General features: G+C 36.3%; 1 protein-coding gene across 14 annotated transcripts in view; it reads left to right on the top strand.

The window, feature by feature from the left end:
• The window catches only part of PARD3 (par-3 family cell polarity regulator), a 476,523-nt gene that overhangs the window by 331,101 nt on the left and 131,381 nt on the right, over positions 1–14,041 (top strand). The window lies entirely within an intron of this gene.

The raw sequence follows: 14,041 nt of genomic DNA on the forward strand, positions 1-14,041 counted from the left end.
GAAAACATCTACTCTATAAAAGCAAGTTGACATCGTACTTATATTGTTTTTTTCCAACCAAATTGGGAAATGCTTTCACTAAGACAAAAACGTCTCATTAAAAAAAATATATATATTATCTATGTGAACTTGGTTTTCTAAGTTTCCTTACTGTAAATGTTATGTGACTATAAACAAAAAGAAATAGTGATTTCAGAAATTAAAAAAAAATCACGAATTGATTGACCTTTCCCCAGAATTATTATTCAGTGGGCTGGAGTAGAGCCTGAAAATTTGCTTTTCTAAGAAGTGCCCAGGTCTGATCCTGGTGCTACTCATTTCATGTACTGCACTTTAAGAACCGCTGGTAAACCACAGATGCATTTCATCTACAAGACCTATGTGTTATCTGATTACTATGTTTTGCATGCAGTCTGTGTTTTAGTTGCTTCTTTCCAGGTATTTTTAATAATAGAGTTTTGCAAACACAGAAGATAACCTTCAGGCTAATCCATAAGGAAGTATCTCAATGAATAGCAAAAAGAAACACCAATTTCAAAGTAAAAACTCTCACATGTTTACTTTTTTGGGTTTGTTGGGTTTCACAATTTCTTTATTGCTTAACGAAAATGTTTTTGCTGTTGACTGCAATGAGTTACTGATGTGAGTTAGCTTAGGCGGCTATGGCTTATGTAAACCCTTTGGTGTAATCATTTAAAAAGTTTATAGTGCTTATTAGTACACAGGTCTGTCAGGATTTAAAGAACAAGATTATCAACGAATGTCATATTTCTTTTAAAAAATGATTTGTTATTTGTTCCACTTAGAAAGCTACTTGTAGCTCACATGGCATTTGAAGACCATAAATGGCCCATTGAAAGTAATTTCTTGTGGGTAGGAGTAAAGAAAGAGAAAGGATATACTAGAAGTGCTGGTGTTGCCAGTTAGTGAATTTTGGAAAAGTAAGAAAATTATTTAATGGTTAATGATAAAAGCAGCATTAGTGATAAAATCATTAATACTGATAAAAGCATTAGTCATTTCCAAACCTTCTACGTCTAGTTAGAAAAGCTAAAAACTAGTGTTTACATTTTTGTATCAGTGTTCACATAGTTCAGAAGTTCCACCTCAAGTGAGAGATCCAGCTCTGGCTTCTGCGTTTCAGAAAAGGTTGCTTTAAAACCATTGTAAACCTCAGGGCCTTATAAGAATCTGAATCTCTCGTGACTGTTTCCACAATTGTCAAAATTACAGTGGTATCTCCACAAAAAGGAGAGGAGCACTTCAGAGCATAAAAGGGCACTAATTTTCCTGCCCCCACTTCCAATGCAGTCTCCTTGCGTTGCATTATAAACCTCAGTACCCCATGCAACTTTCCTCAGCAGGGGAGCTCCTGGGAAATCGAAGCGGAGCTCAGCAGCCTATGTAGCACAGAAGGTAGCTCTCTCTTGCTTCAGCTCACCTGGGAGGTGCCAGTGCTCCTGGGAGGAGGCATATAGGAGGGTGACATGCAGGGGATGTGTGGGTAACCCACTGGGAGTTTGAAAATGCAAGTCATTTTCTTGATATGGTATCTCCTTGTATACTCTCTGATACCCGCTTGTCTAACCCTTTTCTTATGGGTTTCCTGCCAGAAGCTATCCTTTTACATCATGTACCCATTAACAGTTTGGGGTTCCTGGGTTTCCTGCAGTCATACAGTAGCATACAGGAATGATAGCTCATAGCTGGGTCTGCTTCAAGTCTCCAGCACTCCTGCCTGCAGTCTCTACTCAGCACCATGCTGGCATGAAGTTGAAACAACCTCGTAACTAGTTCCCATTAGTAACCCACTCAATAAAGGACACTTTCATTATGGAGATTAGTCACGTAAGCAGTGAACAGCTTGAAAATCACATTGTCGACAATACCATAGTCTTGCTGAAGAGCAACCCAGACATTTACCTCTTGGGATTAGAAATCTTTTTATATTTGTACCCCAAAAGAGTGATTGAACTAGTGGATTTTGAAGATATTTCCAACTCCAATATGATTTACTTGTTTACATAAAAGATCACAGAAGCTTAAATTTTTGGCAATCATCATTTTATAAAGAATAAGATGTCCATTAAACAAGGATGTTACTAGTACCAAAAGTTACATATTATTGCATTTATAAAGTACTTCTTCACCTACCAGTAATTGAATATGAACTGGGCTTGGAGATATGGCATTACCTCCATTTTCCTGTCAAGAGACAGCTATAGAAAAGTCTCTCAGATGTGAATAATATTTTAAAGGAAAGATAATATCTTAGTACTGTAGAATTGAATTAAATTGTTTTGATTATGTTACTTAAGTATGTATAAAAATAAAACAGGACTAAACTCCTTCTGTCCATATCCATTATCCTACTATAAAATGAAATATCTTTCCAAATTAAATACAATGAAAACAGCAAAACCATTACATTTAAATAAACAGCATTAATTTAATGTAGCAAATGTCTTTTTAAATCTAGACTCTTGCACAAATCATGAATGTGGTGGTGGCTACTACCAGCTCATTTGAATGTGTCAGTCTATCCTTGGAAGTCAAGGGCTTTTTCAGTTCCCCTATTACTTTTCACAGTTAAGTTTCTGCACCGAGTTCTCCTGGGTGTTCATATCCAGCAACATTTGGCCTTGATGCTTCATGGATATGCTATTTGACATGAGGTCCAGCTTGCTTCTATTATCAGTAAATTAAGTCAGTGAAAGTAGCTTTTCTTGATGCCTTTGTATTTGTGAACTGAAATTCAGACAGTGAAATAACACACTTATACAGTAATCTAGAGTATACATTTATTAAATTTTGAGAAAAAAAATCATTTGAATGGCAGCATATAACGTGACACTCCTTAGAGAATATTTTCTGTATATAGAATGTACTAAATAGGGAAACTCTTATCAACAAACTAAAGTTCACCAAAGTTTGTAATTGGTGTCTGATGAACTTTCGTATTCAAATTTGGCATTTCTTGGGAATATAGATGTTTGGCTGGTCTGAAGTATATCCTGTAACTGTTCTGTGATTTTCATTGATCTGGAAGAAAGCAGCCTCCACCTTTAATTGTTTAATCATTTTGATTGATCTTATATTCACAATGAGTCTGATGGCCTCACAAGTAAATGTATCAGGAATAATTTACTAAGTGCTGTGAATTTGATATTAAGTGACAATTATCCTCGATTTCTATATATTATTTATAAAAATACAAAAAAACCTCAGTTATATCTAAAATATTTCTATGCCTGTTTAATTTGATTGACAAAGGAACTATTATCTGAAGTATGCTTTATTACTATCCTTGCTGACATTTTGATTTTTCATGTTGGGCAACTAGAAAAGCTAGTCCTACCAGACTTACAGAAATGTTAATGCACTTTTTTTTTAATACTACTTGACAAGAGATCTCCAAGATTTAGCTGTTGTAAAAAGTTCTTAACCTTTGGTAGGTATGTATTCCTATTTATTGTATTTTCAGTTGGCTTAAATATTTTACCATCTGATATTGTGCTTCTGTGTCCCTACATTTTCCCTCCAATATAGAAGACACTGTTATTTCTTCCCTCTTCTTCCTTACTTAATAGTCCCAATTTTGTTCGGTGTAGCCAGTTAAACATTTCAGTTTCTTGGACTCCTGTGCATGTGAATTCCTAGTGAGATAGAAGAGGGGGTAGAATTTGCTGATCATTTTGTCATCATCTGCTGCAGACTCAGCTCCTGCCATTTCCCTCTCCCTGACTGTGCTGTGGATGGTACCCCAGCATGGTGTTCATTCTGACAACCCCGATGAAACTAGAAGAGAGAACAACCTGGTTCCTTGAGCCTCTGCTCAGGTCCCTCTGTACCTACCTGGGACTCCCTGTTACCTGTGCAACTGAGTCTCTTATTTCATCATGTTTCTGTTTCATGGAGCTAAACATCATTGTGAGTGTGCTGAATGATGCGCATCTGTAGGTCACTATTGCCTGCATACTGGAGAAACATCTCCAGTCAAATCATTTCCACACTATTTTGTAAAATTCAGTAATGAGAAAAATTCTCCAGCGTCACTCAGTTAGCTTTTCTACCTTTCATTTTGTTAAGCCTCTTTTTAAATCATGATCTCAATCAAGTGTTAGCTAGTATATATCCTTCTTAACTTGGATGAACCACTATCTCCTCATAGCTGTTACCGCTATCAACAATACTGCTGTGAAATACAGGTGGTTGAGCATCACGTATTAGAAAATGGACCCTTCATTTTCCTCATCTCTCAAAGGGAGGATACTAAATATATCTCACTAAGGTAGGGAGACTTAAGTTTGTTAATACATGCAATTAGATTAAATAAAGTAATTAGCTTAATAGATTAAACACTGTTTAAGTGTTTGCTGTTACTATTGTTAGATAATAGTAGCCAATTACTCTCAAGACAGTATCCCCACCTGGGTGTAAAAACAAGCAAGGGATGAAATTGAAATGAATAAAGATAGGTTTTATTCCATACACCTAACATGCATATAAAAGTTTCTCTTTAAATTGAGATTCAGTGTAAGGGCATCTAGACTAATTGTATCGTTTAAATGTTTGGATTAAGCGTAACTGCTGTGGACTACAGTGTGAGCAGGGGGATAGTGATGTAAGAACATTGTTGCTCAGTCTCAGAGTGATCTTTGACAATTTGAAGGTCTTCATTTTGTACTTCATGGAATTCTTTGAAGTTCATATTCTACTTTCATGATATTCTTGTTTAGTACAATCTTGCAATTCTCCATGGAAATGTTGAGGCTTGAACTTCTCAAACCTTGTCTAAAATTTTGACATTCTATTTATATCAAGTTATCTCCTCGTGGGGAAGACAGGCATCATGATCTTGGGAACTGTCATAGACTGAGCTAGAACAGTGATTTTTCAAATTTTAGCATGTATTAAATAAAAAAGGGCTGGAGTGGGTCTCACAAATGATCTCTCCTCAGATATTCTGATTCAGTAAATCTGACTGCAGGCTAAAAGCCTGCATATTCAACAAGCAGTTCAGCTAACTGTAATATAACTGGTTCACCCACCCTTTGAGAAGCACTACTCTTGGGATAATAAGAAATTGGAACGCCAATGTTAAGATAGTTTATTCAGTTTGATAACAGTGAAACTGTGAAATAATTTATAATTTCCACACTGGACACAGCTTTTTCCTGGCATTCTTAGATGACCATTGTTCACCTATGATTAAATAATCATTGTATTTAAAAGGTCAATCTGCGGGTGTGATATTCAAAAACTTCATTTGTGTTTCTTGACACTTAACAGAAAGTTTCTTTTCATGTAAGTTATACAATTCCAACTTAAAAGTTTAGTATGCTTTTAATTTTAACAAATAAATGATAAAATGCTGATCAGTAATGTTTTTTTCTCTACTTGAGGACACCATGCAATTCATACTTTTATATCTAGATAATAGAATCTGTAGTTACAAATTCCACAGAAAGAGAGTCTAATGGACATTTGCTGACTGTCACCATGCAATCATTTGCCACCAAGAGTGCATTGTCCTCAGATATAATTGGAATAAAATAGGTACTGTGCTGCTTTAAATCTAATAGCAGGAAAATAGTAGGCTAGACTCCCAGCTTGTTGAGAACACCTTAATGGAAATATAAATACCATAATCATATGCTTTTTGCATGCATTTTACTACTAAAGAGAAAAATGTCGATTTTAAAAGAAAAGACCTTTGTGAACTTGTTTTTTCCCCCATTAAACTGAAAGCCTGATGTGTCAAAAGGAAGTTTGGCAAACACAGAACAAAACTAATTTCTTTAGATACAGGCAATTACTACACATGCACTCTTTTAAAACTGTTGGATCACATAACTAAGTTACATTTGCCTTTAAAACAGTCAAATACTACTTTATTTACGTACATTTACTTAGTATTAGTTTTTGCTGCTTTTCTGGAATTGGTGAGAGTGAAATTCTGAAAGGTAGCTTATCTCTTTACAACATGAGTTTTGCAAATTGGTGCCCTTGTTTAATAATATGCTCCACCCTGACCAGCCACTGCGACCTTGGCTATCATTTTCTGACCTTGGCCAGCTCCTCCAGAAACCTCAGCAAATGCTTCAAACTTAGTTGTTCCCTTAAACATTGCCTTTGACATTCAAACCTATACCTCACCTGTGTCTTCACTTCAGTTATTTGACTTTTTCTATTTACCGAGGATCAGATATCCATCTTCCACACAAGCTCTGTGAACATTCTTCTCAATCCTAGCCCTCTCCCTGCAAGGAATTTACTCCCTTAGATTCTTTCAGTCCCTTGAGACTGTGCCGGTCTGTTGGCATAACTTGTGAACATGAAACATCTTTATCATTGCTGTTAAAAACAATCGTTTTACCTTCGAGCTATGGTCTTCCCTCTTTTTCCTCAATTCCAATGCAGATGTCATCAGAGATTACTCTATACAGATGAAGTCATCTGTATTTTTTCTCCCATATCTTATTCACTTCCTGTGAGTAATGTACCCCCAGAGATACCCACCCCATATTCCTGGAGCCTTAAATATGCCACTTTATAACAAAAGGAGGTTTCAGATCTTATTAAGGATCTCAAAATGGAGATATTTTTTCTGGACTATCCCAATAAGCTCAAAACAATCACAGAAATCTTCAGAAGTGAAACAGGGAGGCAGAAGATTTAAAGTCAGGGTAGAGATTAGATTTGAAGATGCTTTGAAGACAGGAGGGGACTGTGAGACTGTAATGACTACTAGGAAGTGGAAAAGACAAGAAAGCAGATTCCCCCTTAGCCTCCAGAAGGAATACCAATTGCTAAAACCTTGATTTTAGCCCAGTAAAATCAATTTCACAGGCTTTTGGCCTCCCAAACTATAATGTAATAAATCTCTATTTTAATCTTAGGCAATAAGTTGTGGTAATTCGTTACAGCAGCCATAATGTATTAATTTCTTAATGTCCTCTTAGATTCTTGATCCAATAAACACTTTCTGTCCTGGATAATTCTGTGGCATTCCTGAACCTTTTCACTTAGTTGCTGTGGTACTGCAATCCCTTGATTCTTCTTTCCTTCTGATTGCTCCTTAACTGCCTCTACAGATTTTCTTCTTATTGTCCTCTAATTTTGGATCCACCATGGAAGTAGCTCTGAATTTTTGTCAGTTCCTCTAATTTTGGATCCACCATGGAAGTGGCTCTGAATTTTTGTCAGTTCTGTATGTGTTTATTTTGGTTTAAGTTGGAACTACCGGGCAGCACGGGTGATGGGGAATGTGACTAGCCCAGTCCTTGCCTTTACGCCTGATATTGTGTGCTGACTACCAGCTGGGAATACAGACCTCTATGTCTCAAGCACCTAAACTCAAGCTATCGAAAACATTTATTTTATTCCAATCTTCCAGTTTCATCAACCTAATCTCAGAGAATGTTATCACCACTCGGACATCTGCTGAAGCCGTAAACATTTCTTTGGCAGCCGGCTTCCTTCCACATTGCTGAGTGACAAAGCCTCCACTTTCACATTGAGATAACCGTTTCCTTTCTGTCCTTCTATACCACTGGAGGTGGACACTGTTCTGGTCTCCTAAGTTCTCTCTTTCCTTCCAGTCTTGTTCTCTGATCCCTATTTCACTGATACCTAAAATTTTCTATCTAAAATTCATTTTGAACATTCCCTTCCCTTGCTTAAATGTTTTCTAGAGCTGTTTATTGTCTCCAAGACAAAGTCTGAGCTCTCAGCGTGGTGTTTATGGTCTGGCAGAAAATCCCTTTTCAACCTTATCCCTAATTATATCAGGCTGTGTCTTACTGGTTCACATCATACTTTTCCAACAGAGGATCTGTCTAAAAGTATAAATCCAACTTCATCTGATATATGGGTGAATTAAATGGCTCTTTGGTGTTATATGTTCTGCAAATGTTGAATTTTAGTGAATAAAAACAAGTAATCACCATTCATTAAGCTATTCTAATATAGTTAGAGTTGCAGCAATTAAATTAAAGGCTGAGGTGACATAACCCAACAAATGAAATCTCAAAAGTAATGAAGCCATAAATAAGGTCATGGCTAATTTTAAAGACTACTTGTTTAATTCTTTTTGTTGATTAACATTGCCTGAAGCCACAATTTATTTGTAGAAATAATGTGTAATGGGGGTTGTTTATTTATATATTTATTTTAGCCTCAGAGAAAGTTTAAGTACTCTGTAGAAATATGAGGATAAATGAAAACTCTTTCAGGCCTTAGTAGTTATCAGGCAAACAGTCTTTTAGCAGAGGATGTTCATTTTATTTTAATGTCTTTCCACTGCAGGGTACTAAACTTTTGGGTCTTTGATGAAGAGATAGGCATACTGTGGTTGAAATCTCCTTGAGCTGCTTGGTATTTCACTGGATTCTAACAAGTTCCACTACTCTACTTTATATGCAGGTTGCTTAATAATTCATCTTTTTATTTTTACCCAACCATCCAGTTTTCTTGCCCTTTGAATGTCCAAACCCAAGGATTTAAGCACCAACCCTGTTGGTATCTAGTAGTCTTAGGTTGGTGCTATTTTCTCTCTTGCCCCATACTAGGATGGAATATCAATCAACTATTAATATAAATTCATGAGGATTTATGTGGAGCCCTGTTGTGAGATGCATTTTCAACTTCTTGGAAGACTCCATCAAGACCTGAATCCAAAATCCACTTTTAAATTAACTTTAAGATATTCCAGAGCTTTCCCTTGGGCACCCTAGCCCCTCAGGGCGGATAACTATTTGATTATTCTCTTTCTTTATCTCTTCTCCATTCATTAGTTTCCCATTGGTTGATTTTATAAAACTTAAGCAAATGCAGTAGTAAGAGAAAGATATTTGCCATCTTTTGCAACCAAGAAAACAGATGGGAAGTCCTTAACTTTTTCCTCATAAAGTAAGTTAGTATTTATAAAAGAATGTGAAAAGTCTAAACAATTCTGTATTGTTACATAACAGGGAATTATTACATAACTCATATATTCTATGGCTATGTAGTAATTACCTGTATATGCATTTGAAATTGCTTAAAAGGAATTCTGAATGTTTTTAGAGTGAATGGATAAATGAGTGAATGTACAATGTATGTATATATATAACCCGTGTATATATATACATTTATATATGTATGTGTATATACATTTCTGTCAGACAAGTACTGTTAAAATTGAATTTTCTGTGTTAATTTATGTCTAATTTATATTTTTCTAGCCAACAGACTATTCATACGTTGCATATTCAGTTATTGAATCCTTGCAAATTCAGAATTTTGAAAATTTGTTCTTAAAGCATAATACTGTGGGGTTGAATAAGTATCTTCAAGACAATTCCTGTGGCAAAGTGATGGGGTATATAGGTGACTCATAGTTTTTAGAAGTAACTTTAATGGAAACTTAAACTGTTTTTGTGCAAGAAACTAATAATGCGTTCTTGTTTGCCTGATTTTTAGCTAAAACTCCTGATTACCTCCAAACAAGCCTAGCCTCAGTGGATGTTAACATTCTAAGGGTGGAGTCTGACAGAACCTAGAGAATGTTATAGGTTCAAAGGCCACTGAATCCAGTTCATAACAGCTCAAAATTTCCAGACAAAAAGAAAATTACAACCTTCAGGAATCTAGAGGATTTCCTGGATGTGACCCAATTCAGACTAAAACTTGGTGATTGGGAATGATCAGAAATGTGAAACCAAATCGAGGAAATAATATAAAGAATGCATTAGAGAATATGTTAAAAGTTTGATATGTTGAACTTTAAAGCACATCCAGCAACTCAGTGGAAGGGTTAACTGGTATTTCTTAGTAAACCTTTATTTTACAAAATTTACCATAACTTTAAAGTTTCTGATTTAGGTATAAATCAGATTTGCTTCAAATCTATTTAGATGAAAATCAGTGGATTCAATACACCACTGAATGAGAAAATTATTATTCTAAATTCCCTTCAAATAAATCCTCCTAAAGGTCATCTTTACTATAAAGTTGTATAGAAAAAAAAAAGTTAATGGTAGAAAGGTGAAATCCTGTATGAATTTTCCAAAATTTATAGCAAGTAGTACGTTCTGATAATTATAAATCATCCCCCTAAGTAAAATGTTGCTGTAGTTTTATGTTGACATCTTATAATTGTCAAATTCTATTTTAAGTAGAGTATACCGTTATCTTCTGTGACTGAAAAGAAAAAGTTTGCAATTGCAGAATTTACTAATTCTCATAATGAAACAGTTCCTTCCTAATAATTCTGCATCACAACCAAGTAAATATATCTTTTGCCTTGAAAGGAGTAGTTGTTTTTGTCTTTTCAAAATTATATATTAAATTGTATCTGCATAAGATACTTAGAGGAGTAGTACAATTTTAACTCTGATTTTGTTTTATATTTCAGTGTCACCTAGTATTCTTTGAGAAGTTTGGGAGAGGGCTAGGTAGGATGCAGATATAACAAGGGAATATGTGAAAATATGGTACTAGCTGAGCAATTTGTAGATTACACAATCCCAGGGAATACCAAGAAACTGGTAGTTATAGATTTAGACAATTTCAGCTATTTTCTGGAAGATGGCAGTTTGTGACTTGAGGAATGAGGGTTTTCCCCTAAATTTCACAAGTGACCTGTGAGGGAAACGAGAAAGACCTAGAAAAATGGCTGGCTTCCATTCTGTATAATTCTGATGCAGAAGAGTTTGTTTTTGTTTTTGCATCCTGTATAAGCATAACTTTAAGAAAAATAACCTGTTTTGTAATAGATGTGAAAGTTGAAAATAAATACTTAATTTTGATTATTTTCTTTTCCTATTTCCTTTCCTTTAGTTGTATATTTAAATGCTGCAAAGTATTCAAGGGCTTAACCTTCTTGAGCAAGGTCAAAGTTCTTCCACATAATTCATCTTTTATACTCTGTGACTGTCCATTCACCTCCCAATAGTTATTTGGCAGCTACGCTGTGCCAAGAATTGACTGAGATACAGAAACAAGACTTGAAATACTTCCCAAGTTCCACTCACCCCACACACAAATAAACATGCACAGAGTAATATGAGTGAAATAGAATACTGAGAAAATGAACTCAAGTTGGAGACTCTGTTTTGACTAACAGTATATAACTGTGCAGTGTAGTTAAGGTACTAGATTTACATACTCATGGTAAGTGTTAAATGAGGGGAATCATTTGCTGTGTAAGTTCCTAACTACTGCCTGCCCTTTAAAAGCCCCTGGCATAATTATTATGACTTTTTGTTAGTGATGTGATTCTTTCAAAAATTCTATGGGATTTTAGCAAATAAGACTTGATCAGCCTCTAGGGCTTTGGATGTTTTCAATGCTAAAGTACTTGGGGTCTTGAGGCCTCAGGATAACAATATAGGGCCTGTTATTCTGCAGAAAGAAAAACTGTAGGCCCTAGTAGAGAACAAGCAGTTGTTTTCTATGTGGGTGAGTCCATCATGCACATAGTACGAGTGATAGATATGGTTGGTAATATTAACTTTAAGCATTTGAGGACTTAACATTCCTGCTTTGAGGACTTCCAGTAAACATTAGAATTGGGGAGTTCTGAGGGACATAGTATACTAATTGAACTACTAGCTTACTATATAGTGATTAACAATATTGCTAGGACCTGCAGTCTTTGCTGGAGCAACAGGGAAGAAGAAACTAAATTAGTTGCAGTTATCTGTTGAACATCTACAAGACTCAAACTACCTTTCCAGGCCAGTTTGGAAGCACTGGTGATCTCAGAAAGCTATGAATCAGTCAATACCTACCTCCTAATATTATTTCTAAATAATATTTCTTGCATCAGGAAAACGCCCATCAATCTCTCTTTGTAATGAATGTATCCAAAATATGACACGATGGTCTCTTTTAATGTTTAACATATTTTTGAATTGTCTTGGGTTTTCTATAATATTTCTACTTTTCATACTCAATTAAAGCAAACTAAGTATATGTGTAGTGTTATCCTTGCTAACTGAGGGATATACAACATCCAACAATTCCAACCACTTAGAGTTTATAAAACCAACCATTTGTTGGCCTTTCAAAGGGCAGGTTTACTGATTATGAACTGGAATTTCGTCTGTAGTTATTGCATGAGAACATCCCCTTTTTTACATCTAATATATATGCTTGAAGATACTCGAAAATAAAATGACCTATGCCAGCACCTTATAGCAAGGGCTAGATGAGATTATGTTCCTAGAGAGATGAGAAAACATAGTAAAATTAAGGTGATACTTCCTGCAGGAGCTGGTGATCAACTCCACTGTCTTGGAAGGACTGGTTCTGAACAGACACAGAGGTCTCTGTCTCCTCCCACCACTGCAGGACAGTCACGGAGAGCCAGCCATGCCCCTTTTCATGGACTGATGCTCTTCCTGTCTCTTTTCTGGGCACTGCCCCAGGTCTGTCTGTGGCCACTGGAGTGAGTTTCCCATGTGGCTTCCTGCTTGAAACACTTCACTGCTAGAGTGGGAAGGTGGTTAGTCAAGGAGGCAAAGATGGGTCAGATGACAAGTTGGTTAGATTCCAAGAAAATTCTGGAGTGTAATAGCAGCTTGAGCCTTATGAAGGAGGGAGTCACAGACATTTCTTTGTAGAATGTCACACTATCAGGAGCACTCACCTAAAAAGAAGGTAGCTCTCACAGAAGGGGACTATTTTGACCCCTGTGGCTGCTGGAGTGAGGGCCTAGGAGCAGGCAGCTCCACAAAGTGGTGACTAAACTCAGTTGACATAAAAAATACAATCACAGGGCCCTCCCTGGTGGCGCAGCGGGCTAAAGCGCAGCACAAAGAAGCTAAAACCACTTCCGCATGAGTTCGATCCCCGCCTGCCCTGGAGGAGACCATATGGTGAGGCAGACCTCTCCTGACGCGCCCGCTGCTCCCCTCAGCAGAGTACTTCGTCGATCTGCCTGTTCTGCTCCCCACTCTGTCTCTGGTGAATCCTCTCACCCTCCGCATCTCTGGCCTGTACTCCAGTTTTGTATGAATAAATAAATAAATCTTAAAAAAAAAAAAACAATCACAGCTCTCCTCTACACTCCCTAGCTGTCTTCCCTGCTTTATTTTTCTTACTAGTACTTATAATCTTAAGATATGGCATTTTCTCACATTTTTTTTTAACAACTACAATGAAATTCTGTTTTAAAGTAGGAGTCTTTATCCTTTTCACTCATGGCTGTATTCCAAATTTTGACACATAGACATTCAAATATGCTGAAAGAATGAATGAATCAAGCTCTCATCAGACAACAAAGGCAATTTATGGAACGTAGTGCATAATAAAGAAAAATTTAAACTATATACAATTAGATATGACCTCCTTAGGAACAAAAATGTAGAATTTCTAACAGCAAAATAACTCATTGGATTCTGTTAGGATTAAATAAGTGACATTTCAGACATTTTGAGTATTGCCTGAACACAGCAGGATTTAATTTAAGTATTAGCTACCATTATTATGATGATGCTTTCACCATCAGCACCACTACTGCAGATATTCCTGAGTTCTAAGGACATTTAGAAACTAAAAAGTTTGCTATACCAATTATTTTTGTATCGATGTAATATATGATGACTATCTTTTATTTTGATGGTAGCATTATATACTGGTGGTAAAATATGCATCACTGTGGACATTCAATTTATTCTTCTAATTAGGAAGCAACTCCATCTACTGTAGTTTGGTGTAATATTTAACTTATTGATTCATTTCTAAAACAGGAGACTAGTGTAAATAAGGGCTATGCTGTTAGAATGCATGGATGAGGTTGGTGCAGACCTAAGGGCTGAAGTTAGAGCTCCCCAGGGTGTGTGATGCAAACTGTGAGTGATTCCCACCCCTGTCAGCACTACTACTCTGCTTCCCACCTGAAGGGGGAAGTGAGGGAGTGAATCAGAAGCCATTTTAAACAGCTCTATAATAACTATATATAAAAGCTACCATGTACAGGCCCTCCCTGGTGTCACAACAGATTAAAGCACAGCACTACAGGTGAGCTGCAGCTGCTTCAGCGCGAGTTTGA

This window comes from Condylura cristata, unplaced genomic scaffold (genome assembly GCF_000260355.1).
Source record: "Condylura cristata isolate star-nosed mole 26May11 unplaced genomic scaffold, ConCri1.0 scaffold00030, whole genome shotgun sequence".
NCBI lineage: Eukaryota > Metazoa > Chordata > Mammalia > Eulipotyphla > Talpidae > Condylura > Condylura cristata.